Raw genomic sequence first — 9,750 nt, 5'->3', positions numbered from 1 at the left:
TAGCATCATTCCTTCCAAGGAAATCCCAGGGTTGATCTCCTTCAGAATGGACTGGTTGGATCTCCTTGCAGTCCAAGGGACTCTCAAGAGTCTTCTCCAGCACCACAGTTCAAAAGCATCAATTCTTCAGCGCCCAGCCTTCTTCACAGTCCAGCTCTCACGAAAGTCCACAGTTTACAGTAGGCTTCACTTTTTGTGTTAATTCTTTGTGGGACTTCCTTGGCGGTCCAGCGATTATGATTCCTCTACAGGGGGCATGGAGTTCCATCCCTGGTCAGGGAACAGAAAATCTCGAAAGCCGTGAGGCGAGACCAGAAATCTCCCCCAGAACAATCGCTTGCGTTTTAAGAAGTGCATGGTGTCGTGTATCCATGATCATAGAGTCACATGCAGTAGTTTCACTGGCTTAAATATCCCCGGTGCTCCACCTACTCGTTCCTCCCCACCATCCATGCTCCCTGAACCTCTGATCGCTTTACTGTCTCTATGTGTGAGCTAAGTCGCTTCATTCACGCCCGACTCTCTGTGACCCTATTGACTGCAGCCCGCCAGGCTCCTCTGTCCATGGGATTCTCCAGGCAAGAACACTGCAGTGGGTTGCCATGCCCTCCTCCAGGGGATCTTCCCGAACCAGGGCTCAGACCCGTGTCTCTTCGGTCTCCTTCATTGGCAAGTGGGTTCTTTATCACTAGCACCACCTGGGAAGCCCACCGTCTCTATAGTTTTACCTTTTCCAGAAGGTCATAGAGTTGGAATCATGCAGTCGTCAGCCTTTTCTGAATGGCTTCTTTCATTTTGCAATACGCATTTAAGTTTCCTCCATGTCTTTTCATGTCTGGATAAACTCGTTTCCTTTTAGCACTGAATAATATTCCATTGTCTGCATATATCACCGTATGTTTATCCACACAAGCTGCTGAAGAACATCTTGGTTGCTTCTAATTTTTGGCAATTATAAATAAAGCTGCTATAAATACTCATGTGCTGGGTTTTGCATGGACATAATTTTTTACTTTCTTTGAGTGAATACAAATACAATTGTGGGGATGAAATTACTGAATCTTACTGTAAGACTTTGTTTAACTTTGTTTTAAAAAAAATTACCAAACTGTCTTCCAAAGTGGCTGTACCATTTTGAATTCCTGCCAGCAGTGAATGGGACTTCCTCTTGTTGCATATCCTTGCCAGCATTTGACGTTGTCAGTGTTTTGGATTTTAGCCATTTTAGTAGACGAGTATCACAGTTGTATCATATTGGGGTTTTTTTAGTCTGCAGTTCCTTAGTGACCTATGTTATTGAATAACTTTTCATATGCTTATTTGCCATGTGTATATCTTCTCCTATTCAGATCTTTTGCCTACTTTTTAACTGGTATGCTTGATCTCTGACTGTAGGATTTTAAGTTCTTTGTATGTTTTGGATACAAGTCCTTCTTCAGATATGTGTTTTGCAAAAATTTTGTCCCCGCCTGTGGCTTCCTTTTTCATTCTCTTAACTGTGTCATTCACAGATAAATTTTTAGTTTTAGTCAAGATCAACTTATCAATATTTTCTTTCACAGTTTGTGCTTTCAGTATTGTGTCTAAAAACTCATTGTCCTATGGGGGGAGGGATTAACAGGTACAAACTGTTATGTATAAAATTAGCTATAAGGATATATTGTACAATATAGAAAATATAACTGATATTTTATAATAACTATAACTGGAGCATAGCTTTTAAAAATTGTGAATTACTACCTTGTACACCTGTAATTTATATAATATTACACACCAACTATACTTCAACTTAAATAATAATAATAATAAAAAACTCATTGCCAAACCTAAAATCAGCTAGATTATCTCCTCTATTTTCCTTTCTAGAATTGTATGGGTCTTTTTGAATGCTTACTTTTATTTATCTATTTGATTTTATTGACTTTTTATTTGCTTTTTATTCTTAGCTTTTTATTTACTTGTTGTGCTGGGTCTTAGTTGCAGCGTGTGGGATCTAGTTCCCCAGTCAGGGGTCGAGTCCAGGCCCCCTATGTCGGGAGCACAGAGCCCTCCGGGACCACCTGGGGAGTACACAGAAACGCTACAGTTTGTGTTTTCCTTTTAGCTTTATGATCCGCTCTGTGGAAGGTGTAAGGTCGGTAGCTAGACTCGTTTTTATCGCGTGTGGATGCCCAGCTGTTTCAGCATCATATGTTGAGAAGACTATCCTTTTGTCATTGAATTGCCTTTGTTCTTTTATAAAAGACCCTTTGACCATATTTGTGTGGGTCTAATTTTGGGCTCTCTATTCTGTTCCATTGATCAGTCTACTCCTTTAATACCACGTCTTGATTACTGTATCGTTATTGTAAATCTTGAAGTTGGGTAGTGTCAGTCCTTTGAATTTGTTCTTTGATATTGCACTGGTTGTTTAGATATTTGCTTCTCCATGTGAACTCAGTTTGTCAAAGTGAAGTCACTCAGTCGTGTCCGACTCTTTGCGACCCCATAGACTGCAGCCTACCAGGCTCCTCTGTCCATGGGATTTTCCAGGCAAGAGTACTGGAGTGGGGTGCCATTGCCGTCTCCAGAGGATCTTCCCGACCCAGGGATCGAACCCAGGTCTCCCACATTGTAGGCAGACGCGTTACCGTCTGAGCCACCAGGGAAGCCTATATCCACAAGATAACTTGGTGGGATTTTTACCTGGATTGAAGTGAATGTATAGAAGCAGTTGGGAAGAACTGATCTTAACAGAAGTGCTCCTACCCATGAGCAAAGAATATTTTTTAATTCCGTTACCTGATGTCTTTCATCAGAGCTTTGTAGTTTGCCTCATATGAATCTAATGCATACTTCGCTAGATTCTATACCTAAGTACTTCATTTTAGGGAGTCCTAATGTAAATGAGTATGTCTTAACTGCTTAGTCATGTCTGACTCTTTTTGACCCCATGGACTATAGCCCTCCAGGCTCCTCTGTCCATAGAATTCTCCAGGCGAAGATTCTGGAGTGGGTTGCTAGTTTCTTCTCCAGAGAATCTTCCCCACTCAGGGACTGAACCCCAGTTTCCCGCGTTGCAGGCAGATTCTTTTCCATGTGAGTCACAGGGAAGTCCCAGTGTAAATGGCATTGTGTTTTGTTGCTTGTATTTTCTTTTCAGCCACACTGCACAGCATGTGGGATCTTAGTTCCCCACAGGAATCAAACCTGCACCCTTTGCATTGGAAGGTGAAGTCTTAACCACTGGACCCCCAAGGAAGTCCCCCTCCCTGCTCCCTTTAACTTTTAAGATTTTTAAATGTAGACCTTGTTTAAAGTCTTTATTGAGTTTGTTACAGTATCGCTTCTGTTTTATGTTTGGTTTTTTGGCTGCGAGGCCTGCGGGATCCTAGCTTCTCAACCAGGGATCAAACCCGCACCCCCCTCCATTGGAAAGCGAAGTCTTAACTGGACTGCCAGGGAAGTTCCCATTGCTTACTTAAAAAAGAAAAAAAAAAAAGTTCTTTGCACAGCACGCATTTAGTCAATCCTCTTTGGAACATGACAGATTATTTAAATAAATAAAACACAAACGGGTAACGTGAATGAGCGCCTTACAGATTTGGTCGTCTATTGTCATGAATTTCTAAACATCATCAAATCCATTACTTCCAAAGACAAATACAACTCCAGGGCCAAGTGAAATTCATCTTGTGAGGCAGAAGGAAGCAATGAAACATTAGGGGCAGACTCTTCAATTAATATATTTCATATCTCTTTGTAAACAGGAAACATACGGCTCTAACAGCCAAGCAGTTGATGAGGCGAGGAGGAGGGAGGAAGCCTGGGACCATGAATGAACTAGTTCTGGAGGCAGTTACTGTTCACTGCAGACCTGACTGAACCTTCTAGGAAAGAGGTAGAAGTTACAAGTATGCAGTGAGGAAACGCTTAAACACATGGATGCCTCATAAATCAAGACGACGCTAATGACTTCTGTTCGCGGTAATCTGCTTTGGGCTGTTTCTCCAGAAGTGGGAATGAGGGACTTTGAGTTGTCCTCACTCTCCCTTCTTGGTTTTTTTTTTTTTTTTTTGCATCTATTTATTTGGTGGCATCAAGTCTTAACTGCATCACACGGGATCTTCAATCTTGGGTGCAGCATGGGTGAGCTAGCTCCCTGAGCGGGATCAAACCCAGACCTCCTGAGTTGGGAGTGTGGAGTCTTGGCCACTGGGTCACCAGGGACATCCCAATCCCTGCTTCTTTTCTTTCCTAGGAGCCACATAGAATTAAATGAAATTGAATAAGTGTTGCATCAATTAAAGTTCTTGGGTGCAAGCTACAGAAAATGACTCTACCTTAAGCAAAACCAAAATACACGGCAAGGGTGTTGTGGGCTCAATGTTTATGTCTCTCCTAAGTTCACATGTTGAAGTCCTGTCCCCCAGTGTGGTAGTACTTTGGAGCTGGAGCCTTTGGGGGATAATTAGGACAGGATGAGCCTTGAGGGTGGGGCCCTCACCATGGGAATAGTGCCCTGTTAGTGCCATTATGAAGGGGGACAGCGGAGAGCTAGCTTTCCTCCCCTCCCCCTAAGCACACATCAAGAAGAGGCTGTGGGAGCCCACGGCAGGATGGAGGCTCCCTATAAGCCAAGAGAAGAGGCCTCAGAAGGAGCCTCACCTTGGGCTTCCCTGGCGGCTCCGTGGTAAAGAGACGGAGGTTCAATCCCTGAGCCGGGAAGATCCTACGTGCTGTGGGGCCACTAACCCATGTGCCTGGGCTCCAGAGCCCGGGAACCACACTACTGAAGCCTGTGTGCCCCAGAGCCATGCCCCGCAGCAAGAGACGCTACAGCAATGAGAAGCCTGTGCCCTGCAACGAAGAGCAGCCCCCGCTCACTCCAACTAGGGAAAGCTTGTGTGCAGCAACAAAGGGCCAGCACAGCCAGAAATAAAAGATCACTTATGAAAAAAAAGAAAAAGAATGAACCCCATCTTGAAAGCACCTTGATACTGGACTTTGTGGCCTCCAGAACTTTGAGGAAATAAATCTCAGTTGTTTAAGCCACCCAGATGATGATATTTTGTTATGGCGGCCTGAGCTGACTAAGACCAAGGATACAGGGATTCATAGAATCAGAAGGAAGCTATGGGGCCAGCTTGGAAAGCCAGGAACAAAAGGACCTCTGAAGACCTAACGGTCATCTTTGTACAATTCCTGGGGCAGAAGACACTCACTTTGGCCAGGAGACACTCACTTTGGTCAGCAAACTATGACCCAGCAGCCAGAATTCTAGCTTGCTTTATGTTCTTATAGGCTTCCCAGGTAGCTCAGCTGGTAAAGAATCCGCCTGCAATGCAGGAGACCCCAGTTAGCTGCCTGGGTCAGGAAGAATCTCCTGGAGAAGGGATAGGCTTCTACTCCAGTATTCCTGGGCTTCCCTGGTGCCTCAGATGGTAAAGGATCTGCCTGTAATATGGGAGACCTGGGTTCAATCCCTGGGTTGGGAAGATCCCCTGGAGAAGAGCATGGCAACCCACGCTGGTATTCTTGCCTGGAGAATCCCCAGCACAGAGGAGCCTGGTGGGCCACAGTCCATGCGGTCGCAAAGAGTTGGACACGACTGAGAGACAAACACGTATGTTCTTACAACCAAAGTCCTATTGGAACGACCTCTTTCTTACAACATTGCTGGTTTGTTCCCTTGGGGCTGGAGAGAACAACCGCCCCCAGAACACTTATCACTTTGCATGTTGCCTAAGGCCCCCTCTGCTCTGTGGCAGTGCAGTTGAGTAGCTGTCATAGAGATGATATGGCTCACAAAGCCTAAAACATTGGTGGGTAAAGTTTGCTGACTCCTACCATAGACTAAGATAGAATAGCAAGAAATGGCGCCTCTTGCCCTGGAGCTGTGCAATGCACTAATGGCCTTGTCTGAGGAAGGCTGGGCAACAGAACCAGCAGGAAAGGCTGTGCTCCACATGGGCCGTGCGGCCTCTGTGATGAACCTGGGGCTTCCAGCCCCTTTTCCACTCTTTTTGTGTTTGGAGAGTCCATTGGCTGAGCTTATGTCATGGACCCACCCCTAAGGGACAGAGGGTGGAAGGATCCAGCCCTCTAAGCTTCATTTGTAAGTGTGAGTAAGGCTGTCAGGAATAACCCCTCCTGTAAGATATCAAGTGAGTTCCAACAGAGGGGGCTTGATGTATTAATGGGAGGAGGTGGGAGTTGGATACCGTTTGGCAAAAGTCTATAAATATTCTCCTGAATAATTACAAATATCCCCATCATTGTCCTATGGCCCTTCAAGGTACACCTGCTTGGCTCATTAATTGTCTTGCCCACATCCAGACTGGGGCCACTTTTCACTGCGGGCACTGTGGCTCCCTCAGTCCAGGCCAGCATCACCTTACTTGCATTATTGCAGCAGATGCCCAACCCACCTCTCTGCTTCCAGCCTTCCTTAACGCGGTCTGTTCTCCACACAGCTGCCGGAGTACTCCTTCTGTTGTGGGTCGATTGGTGGGTGGGATGATTCTTTAAGACCCGAAGTCAGATCACGCTACACCTCTGCTCACGCTGTCCAGTGGCTCCCTGTCTAACTCAGGGTGGAAGCCAAAGCTGTCACCACGGCCTACCAGGGCGTGATCTGTCCTTCCGTTGCCTCTCTCATCTGACCTCCTACCATTCTTCCCTTCGCTCTCTCTGTTCCAGCCACACCAGCCTACAGGCTGTTTCTCCAATAACACAAGCGTTCTCTGGCCTCAAAGCCTTTGCTCTTGCCCTTCCCTCTGCCCAGAACTCCGCTCCCCCAGAGAGCTGCATGGCTCTCCATCAAGTCCTCTGTCTCTGTTCAAATGACTTCCCAGTAGAGAGCACTTCCTTGACCACCTTGTGACCCTCTGTTTCCCTCACCCGCCTTTATCTTTTGTCGTTTTCCATCACCAAACATCTTCTACAAGTCTGTTGACTTATTCCTTGTCTGTGCCTCATCATATTGAGTGAACTCTGTGAGGGCTGCGGTATCACTGTGAGCTTTGCCTGAAGCCGAGTAGGCACTGGATGGATAATATGAAATAGAAGAATCCTGATCCAGGATGTGGCTTCACTGAAGCACCTGGGAAGCTCAGGACCCAGGAGCCCCCTATCGTGGGAAAATGAATGTCTTTCACCACGCCCGGAATTGATCCTGAATTTCCTCGCTTTGCACCCAAGAAATCTCCAGACTGTAGAGCAAAATGCTGATGGCATTGACCTATTAAGCCCCCAAATGCCCCAAGGGCAGGGAAAGGGTACTAGTTTTCCTTCTCTTCTCTCCGTAACCCTGCTCTGCTTGCCTTCATAGCATTTGCCACTAATTGGACTGCAAGGAGATCCAACCAGTCCATTCTGAAGGAGATCAGCCCTGAGATTTTTTTGGAAGAAATGATGCTAAAGCTGAAGCTCCAGTACTTTGACCACCTCATGTGAAGAGTTGACTCATTGGAAAAGACTCTGATGCTGGGAGGGATTGGGGGCAGGAAGAGAAGGGGACGACCGAGGATGAGATGGCTGGATGGCATCACGGACTCGATGGACGTGAGCTTGAGTGAACTCCGGGAGATGGTGATGGACAGGGAGGCCTGCGATTCATGGGGTTGCAAAGTGTCGGACACGACTGAGCAACTGAACTGAACTGAACTGAAATGGACCTGAGGCCCCATCTAGTCATCTATTCCTGCATTTTATATCTGTTCTTTCTGAAACTTTCCCTCTCTTCTGATTTTCCTTTGAGGACACCGCCTTTCCCCCACGCTGGATCCATATGACTTGATTGGCGTAACTGTCACCCCAGCTCCTGGAATAGGCATGTCAAGCAGACCCACACTCATCAGCCTACTTCATCCCTGTGGCCACAGTGACTGCTTTGAACGTGACTCCATTCAGACAAAAGGAAATTGGGACCAATTCAAGTCAATGGGACTGTCAAGGAAAGAGAGCATCATCTTCCCTGTTGGTTTTAAGACAGAACAGAGTGTAACCCTGGAGCTGCTGGTGAAAGTGCCACAATGTGGGTGGACTCTTCCTATATAAAGTTCCACAATAAAGAGATAGACAGAGACTAATCTTGGTACGTTTGAGCCCCTGGATCCAGCCATACCTGAAGTTAGCACACTTTTCAGATACATGTTGCCTAATCCAGTTTAAGTAGAATATTCTGTTACTTGCCACCACAGGATCTTTACTTTTTTACTCACTCTTCCCTCCCAACTTACTGTTGGTTAATGTCCTCTAACTCCTCTTCTGTTAATAGGAGTTATATCTCGAGGTCAGACATTGAACCCTGAAATAGGATGCGAAAGCACTTACTGCTCAAAGCCAAGACAATTTCAGCAGGGGAAAGATCAGTCCATTTTCCCCATGTTTCCAAACATTTGGATGTTGTCAACATGAAGACAGAACTTCTAACTTTTGATCTGGTGATACCAGAGCTCTGTTAATGCCAAAGGGCCTAATTCTCACACTCTCCTTAGAACTTATTAGACTTCTTAGAATTTGACTGCAGTCTTACAAATGTGCAGAGTCGACACAGAAGGACCCTGAATACACTTGCCAAGATATTTGCACAACTTCCTATTAATCTGTTAAATGATGTCACTGTTTTCAGAGCATTTAGAGCTCTTTTTACTTATAATGCGAAAAAAATGGCATTAGATACATATATAGATTTGTATCTTCATTACTTTAGAAACACTTAATTTTAATCATCTATTTTTAAAAAATTATTAGTTTTTTTTAAAGGTGACTGGGTGCTTCTTTTTCTTCTTTTCTTTATGAAAATAAGCTTATTTCCTTATTTCGGTCTGTGTGGGGTCTTCGTTGCTGCAAGAGCGTTTCTCTAGTTGCAGCAGGTGAGCGGCGGCGCCTCTCCAGCTGCAGGGTGTCGGCTGCTAATCGCAGGGGGCTTGTCTTGTGGCCACTGGCTCTGGGCACTTGGGCTTCAGTACTTGCAGCCCACGGGCTCAGTACTAGTGGTGCACGGGCTCAGTTGCTCCACAGCACGTGGGATCTTCCTGGACCAGGGAGGGAACCCGGGGCTCCTCCACTGGCAGGCGGATTCGTTATCACTGAGCCACCAGGGAGGCGCCAACTTTAATCATTTTGTAAACTGAAGTCTTAGAGGAATAAAACATTCTAGGAATGTATTAAAGAGGATATGTGAAAGGGCATATGTAGGGCTTGCCTGGTAGTAGAGTGGATAAGAATCTGCCTGCCATTCAGGAGACACGGGTTCCATCCTTGTCCAGGAAGAATCCACAGGCCGCAGGGTAACCGAGCCCCCGAGCCACAGCTAGAGCCGTCGCTCTCCGCAGCTAGAGAAAGCCCACACACAGCCACGCAGACCCCACGCAGCCAAATGAGGAAAGAAAATTAAGGGGATATGTCAGTCTTGGGCTGTCTAGAGATGACAACAATCGGCAGTCTGGTGGACATCCCAGCACGTACTAAAATGTTAAGTCCTGGGATTCCTTGGAGGCTCAGTGGTTAAGGCTCTGCACTGCTGAGGGCCCAGACTCAATACATAGTCACAGAATTAAGATCTCACAAGCCAGGTGGTGGGGCCAAAATAACAATAATAATAAAGTTCTTAGACACATCAGTTCAGTTCAGTCGCTCAGTCGTGTCCAACGCTTTGCGACCCCATGGACTGCAGCACGCCAGGCCTCCCTGTCCATCACCAACTCCCGGAGTTCACTCAGACTCATGTCCGAGTCCGTGATGCCATCCAGCCACCTCATCCTC

This window comes from Budorcas taxicolor, chromosome 2 (genome assembly GCF_023091745.1).
Source record: "Budorcas taxicolor isolate Tak-1 chromosome 2, Takin1.1, whole genome shotgun sequence".
In the NCBI taxonomy this organism is placed as follows: Eukaryota; Metazoa; Chordata; class Mammalia; order Artiodactyla; family Bovidae; genus Budorcas; species Budorcas taxicolor.
Note: the sequence above shows the minus strand (reverse complement) of the source record.